Source organism: Coffea eugenioides, chromosome 1 (genome assembly GCF_003713205.1).
Source record: "Coffea eugenioides isolate CCC68of chromosome 1, Ceug_1.0, whole genome shotgun sequence".
NCBI classification, from domain to species: Eukaryota; Viridiplantae; Streptophyta; class Magnoliopsida; order Gentianales; family Rubiaceae; genus Coffea; species Coffea eugenioides.
This window is the reverse complement of record NC_040035.1, coordinates 6345393-6351966: the sequence shown is the minus strand read 5'-3', so window position 1 is coordinate 6351966 and position 6574 is coordinate 6345393. Positions and strand designations below refer to the sequence as shown.

Sequence of the window (6574 nt, the reverse complement as noted above, 5' to 3'; positions counted from 1 at the left end):
TAAGAAAATTTCGGCAGAGTTTCCCCTTGAAAAAGGGTTAAACTCCCTGCCAAAATGTACCCAAATTTAAACAAATAACTTCCTAACAATTCTCAAATCCAATTCCCACATTTAGAAAGGATATTACCAATAAGGAAATCATTTCATGCATATTAAGTGCAAACAATTGAAAATTATATCTAATTGCAAGAATGAACACTCAATCACTTGAGTATATCTCCAATCCAATTCATAACACTCATAACACTCAATTTACATACACATGAGTTTCAATTCATCCAAACAAATACTAATTATCTCAAGTAAAAGTGGTTCAATGTGCTTAACTTAATTGGGAACACACTCTTTTACCCCATGGGCTATTGCTCTAATGATAGCATATCATTTTCAATTGGTATAACAGTGATGTATACCCCTCGGAACAAGTTCATATATTCAATGAAAGCAAAATTCAAGAGTATAAATCACTAAAGTGCTCAAACCCAAAAATTGAGAAAAATTCTTAAAAATATCACCAAATTCACAGTTTTCTCAAAAATGAGCATGAAAAGAGTTGTAACGATCTAATTAAGCACAATGTAGCACAATTGTATCAAGAAATTCCAACAAATATGTATTTATCATAATATTCCCAAAAACTATAAATATGTAGAATAAGAAGTTATAAAATGCCAAAGAAATTCGCAAATTGTTACCTCAAATGTGTAGGAAGATGATAGAGGATGATAATGATGAAGAATGAGGAACAAACAAGTCCAAAATCACTCCGAAATGGAAGAAATACAGTGCTGCCCTATTTCTAGTTTTGAAGATCAAACCCGCTCAAATTGATGTTTTTTCAATGAAATAGTTTAGGGTTTATGATCATACAAGGGTTGTGGAGGTGTTTATGATGAAAGATTGGAGTTTTGATGGTTAAAATGGAAAATTGGAGGGAAGAGGTAGGGTTTCGGTGAGAAGAGGGAAGAAGAATTTTGAAAAGTGCTATATCCTCGTTTCTGCTATATCCGCGAACGGATCCGAGGTCGGATCAGTTCTGGAAGGCCTCGGATCGGACATGGCTCGGATCAGTCTCAACAAAAACACAGACGAGCCCTCGGATCTATCTGGGTTGGAAAGGATCCGAGCTCGGATCTATTGATCCGAGGTCGTATCAGTCTGGGTTTTTTAGGATCCGAGCTCGGATCCCTATTTCTCTGCACTTACTGCAGAACCTGCAATTTTTTTAACTTTTTCTCCCTTTTCCGGCCAATTCCAAAACACACATTGGACAAACTTTTTATCAATTCTAACCTCCCACGCACATGCAATATACCTTAAACACAATATCCATCCTCTCAAAACACAACAAACACATTTACATTGAAAATCGAGGGGTGAGGTTCTTTGATCATTTTTGCATTTTTACATCAAAATGGCATTTCTGAGCATTAAATACACATCAAATGAATCCATGAACCTTTATAACCATGATATCACCAAAACTCACTTGAAATGCACAATGTATGTATAGGCATAGAAATTTTAAGCACTTAAAACACAATTTGGTAAGAAAACTCCCTGCTAACATGTTCTTCAAGTGCACCTCCACGATGGATGATAAAACTCCCGTATCTCCTACAAACAAGTGAAATACATCTAATTAGTCAATTAACTTACACCAAAATGTAAGAAACACATAAAAATACACAAATACACTATTATTATTAGGTTGCCTCCCAACAAGCGCTTTTGTTTATAGTCGTTGGCTCGACTTTCCTATAACTTTTTTAATTCTCCATTGCATTTCCTAAGGAGTAATTTACTCCTTTAGGAACCTTTTCTCCGGCCAAATAGGGCTTCAATCTTTGGCCATTTACTTTAAATGGAGAACCATTTTCTCCTTTTATTTCCATTGCTCCATAAGGAAATACTTGAGTAACTTCAAATGGTCCCGACCACCTTGACTTCAATTTTCCTGGAAATAATCTCAGGCGTGAGTTGAACAAAAGTACATTTTGCCCTACCTGAAATTTTTTTGGAATAATATGCTTGTCATGCCAATATTTGATCTTTTCTTTATAAATTTTGGCATTTTCATATGCATGTAGTCGGTGTTCCTCCAATTCACTTAGCTCAAGTAATCGCCTTTCTCCTGCAAAATTAAAATCCATGTTAATAGATTTAATTGCCCAATAAGCTTTGTGCTCAATCTCCACAGGTAGGTGACAAGATTTCCCCTAGACTAAACGATACGGTGACATCCCCAGGGGTGTCTTAAATGCCGTTCGGTAAGCCCATAGTGTATCATCTAGCTTTGTAGCCCAATCCTTGCGTGATTTATTCACAGTTTTCTCCAAAATGAGCTTTATCTCTCTATTAGCTAGCTCTGCTTGTCCATTGGCTTGAGGATGATATGGAAGTGATGTCTTGTGCCTACAACCATATTTAAACAATAAGGAATCCAATTGTCTGTTACAAAAATGTTTCCCTTCATCACTTACTATGGCCTTGGGTATACCAAATCTACTGAAAATATTCTTTCTAAGGAATCTAAGTACAATCTTAGAGTCATTAGTAGGTGAAGCGATTGCTTCAACCCATTTAGAAACATAATCCACTGCTACTAAGATGTACTTATTATTAAAAGAACTAGGAAATGGTCCCATAAAATCAATACCCCATACATCAAATAACTCAACTTCCAAGAACGTAGTCAGGGGCATTTCATTTTTTTGAGATATATTTCCAGTTCTTTGGCATGCATCACAATTTTTAACATATTCCCTAGCATCTCGGTACATAGTTGGCCAATAAAATCCTGATTGCCATACCTTTGCCACAGTCTTTGAAGTACTGAAATGACCACCTGTTTCAAGGTTATGACAATGATATAAAACATTATGTACCTCATCTTCAGGAATACATCTACGTATCATACCATCGACACAATGTCTGTATAGCAATGGTTCCTCCCAAAAGTAACTTTTGGCGTCATGTAAGAATTTCTTCTTTTGATGATAATTAAACCCCTTTTGAATCTCTCCACTGACCAAGTAGTTAGTAAAATCTGCATACCATGGAGAATTTCTAAGTGCTAGGACAAACTCATCCGGAAAATTCTCTTGAATTGGAACCTGATCTTTGATTGGGATATATTCCAAACGTGATAAATGATCTGCAACTAGATTCTCCGATCCCTTTTTGTCTTTTATCTCCACATCAAATTCCTGCAATAAAAGAATCCACCGAATTACTCTAGGTTTTGCATCCTTCTTATGCAGCAAATATTTAAGAGCTGAATGGTCCGTATATATAATGACTTTAGATCCTACTAAATAGGATCTAAATTTGTCCAAAGCAAATATCACTGCCAATAGCTCTTTTTCTGTCGTTGCATAATTGAGTTGTGCCTCATTTAGCAACTTGCTAGCATAGTAAATGACGTGCAATCGTCCTTCTTTCTTTTGTCCCAAAACTGCTCCAACTGCATAATCACTTGCATCACACATCAATTCAAATGGTATTGACCAATCGGGTGAAGTTATAATTGGGGCTGAAATCAATTCCTTCTTCAACCTTTCAAATGCAACCAAACAATTGTCATCAAATTGAAAAGGATAATCTTTACATAATAAATCACATAATGGCTTTACTATTTTAGAAAAATCTTTAATAAAACGTCTATAAAAGCCAGCATGTCCTAAAAAACTCCTTATCTCCTTGACATTGCTTGGGGGTGGCAATTTTTCGATAACTTCTATTTTGGCTTGATCCACCTCAATTCCCTTGGAGGAAATCTTGTGTCCTAAAACAATTCCTTCTTTTACCATAAAATGACATTTCTCCCAATTCAGTACAAGATTTGTTTCCTCGCATCTCTGCAAAATCAATTCCAAATTATGAAGACACTGATCAAAAGATGAACCATACACAGAAAAATCATCCATAAATATCTCCATAATTTTCTCAATATAATCAGAAAAAATAGCCATCATGCATCGTTGAAAAGTTGCGGGAGCATTGCATAACCCAAATGGCATTCTTCTAAAGGCAAAAGTGCCATAAGGACATGTAAATGTGGTCTTCTCTTGATCCTCTGGAGCTATAGCTATTTGATTATATCCTGAAAAACCATCAAGAAAACAGTAAAATTCATATCCGGCTATTCGCTCCAATAATTGATCAAGAAATGGTAAGGGAAAATGATCTTTTCTTGTTACCGTATTTAACTTACGATAATCAATACACACTCTCCACCCTACCACAAGTCTAGATGGAATCAATTCATCATTTTTACCTATGATTGTAGTTATTCCACCTTTCTTTGGTACCACATGAATTGGACTAATCCAAACACTATCGGAGATAGGAAAAACTATACCTGCGTCAAGCCATTTAAGAATTTCATTTCTTACCACCTCTTTCATGTTTGGATTGAGTCTTCTTTGTGTTTCCACCACTGGTTTGCAATTGTCCTCCAATAAAATTCGATGCATGCATATAGAAGGACTTATACCTTTAATGTCTGAAATTGTCCATCCAATTGCCTTCTTACGCCTTCTTAGAACTCTTAACAACTTTGCACACTGTTCATCATCAAGGTCAGCACTAACAATTACAGGTAAAGTTTTATTTTCTCCAAGAAATTCATACCTTAGATGAGTCGGAAGTGGCTTGAGCTCTAACCTTAGAGGTTCAATTTCTGAAGGTTGTGAAAACCCTTTTCCTTGGCCAAGACTTTCATACAAATTACCCCTTTTATAAGGTGCTTGAAAATCCAAGTACTTGGCCAATTCTTCAATTTCTTCACAAACATCTTCTTGCTTACCTAAACTCATTAAACAATACTCAAGAGGATCTAAGTCAAAGTTGACTTGACTCATCTCTTGGGTTAGTTTATCAATTGTGCCAATAGAATAAGCATGATCGGTAAAAGAAGGGTATTTTTCCATTTCATTCAAATTAAATTCTACCTCTTCTTCACCTACTTGAAACTTAAGCTTGCCATTTTTGACATCAATAATAGTACCTGCAGTAGCTAGAAATGGTCTACCTAGAATAATTGGCATAGATATATCTTCTTCCATATCTAATACCACAAAATCCACTGGAATGATAAATTTTTGAACTTTTATCAATACATTCTCCAACACTCCCAATGGATATCTAATAGACCGATCCGCTAGTTGCAAAGTAATATTAGTGCGTTTAAGCTCATGCAAACCCAATTGTCTAGCCACCGTTAAAGGTATTAATGATACACTAGCACCAATATCACACAATGCTTTAGAAAAATCAACGTTACCTATGGTGCAAGGTATAGAAAAACTCCCTGGATCCTTCAACTTCGGTGGTAGCTTATTTTGAATAATTGCACTACATTCCTCCGTTAATGCTATTGTTTCGCAGTCTTCCAACTTTCTTTTTCTAGTCATGATTTCCTTGAGAAATTTCGCATAAGACGGAATCTGTAAAATAGCATCGGCAAAAGGAATATTAATGTGCAATTGTTTGAAAAGTTTAACAAATTTTTCAAAATCTTTATCAAACTTATTTTGCTTTAATCTTTGTGGAAATGGAACCGCAGGGGGTATTGGAATGGTAGTGGAAGATGATGGTTGCTTTTCTCTTGGATTCTCCCGACTATTTTCCTCCACAATCGCCTCTTGGTTCCTCTGCTTTTCTTCTTATTTTTCATTCTCATCTTTCTCAACTTCCTTCACTGGAGGATCTTCTAATTGTCTACCACTACGAAGAGTAATGGCTTTCACATGCTCCTTAGGATTGACCTCTGTTTTGCTAGGTAATTCTCCTTGATTTCGATTATTCAAAGAACTAGCAATTTGACCAATTTGGACCTCTACATTCCTGTACATTATAGTGAGTTGGTCCAACCTTCCTTCTACTCGCTCAAATCTGTCCGAGGTAACTTTTGCAAGCTTTTCCACTGCCATCTCCCAACCAGGTTTAGTTTCAGCTTGTTGTTGCCTTGATTGAAATCCCGGTGGATTGGTTGGCCTTGGTTGATTTCCTTGATCCTTCCATCCAAAGTTGGATGATTTCTCCACCCCGAATTGTAAGTATTCGAGTAGGGGTTATTTTGAGCATTTCGATTGTAATTATTGACGAATTGTACCTGTTCAGAATCAACACACTCATTACTATCATGTTCACCTCCACATACAGAACAGCATGCTACATGTGCATTAGATGAACTTGGACCTTGTCTACTTAGCAATTTCATCACATTATTCATTTGAGCACTCAGCATATTGAGAGTGTCCATTTCTATCATACCTGCGTGACGTCTTGTATTACCTCTCTCATTGGCCCATTGGTAGTTATTTGCTGCCATTTCTTCTATCAAATTATGAGCTTCTTGGGGTGTTTTACCCATTAAAGCTCCACCTGCAGCTGCATCGATCATAGTTTTAGTAGAAAAAACTAAACCATTATAGAAGGTTTGTATGATTAACCACTCCGGCAGTCCATGATGTGGACATTTCCGAAGCAAATCTCTAAACCTTTCCCATGCCTCATATAATGATTCACCTTCCAATTGGCTAAAACTAGTGATATCCATTCTAAGCTT

General features: G+C 36.2%; 1 non-coding gene across 1 annotated transcript; it reads left to right on the top strand.

Annotated features, from left to right (window-relative positions):
• The first annotated feature begins 6467 nt into the window (after window positions 1-6467).
• On the top strand, window positions 6468-6574 carry LOC113753147. The gene has a single exon (XR_003464981.1). It is a non-coding gene; the product is annotated as a small nucleolar RNA R71 (small nucleolar RNA).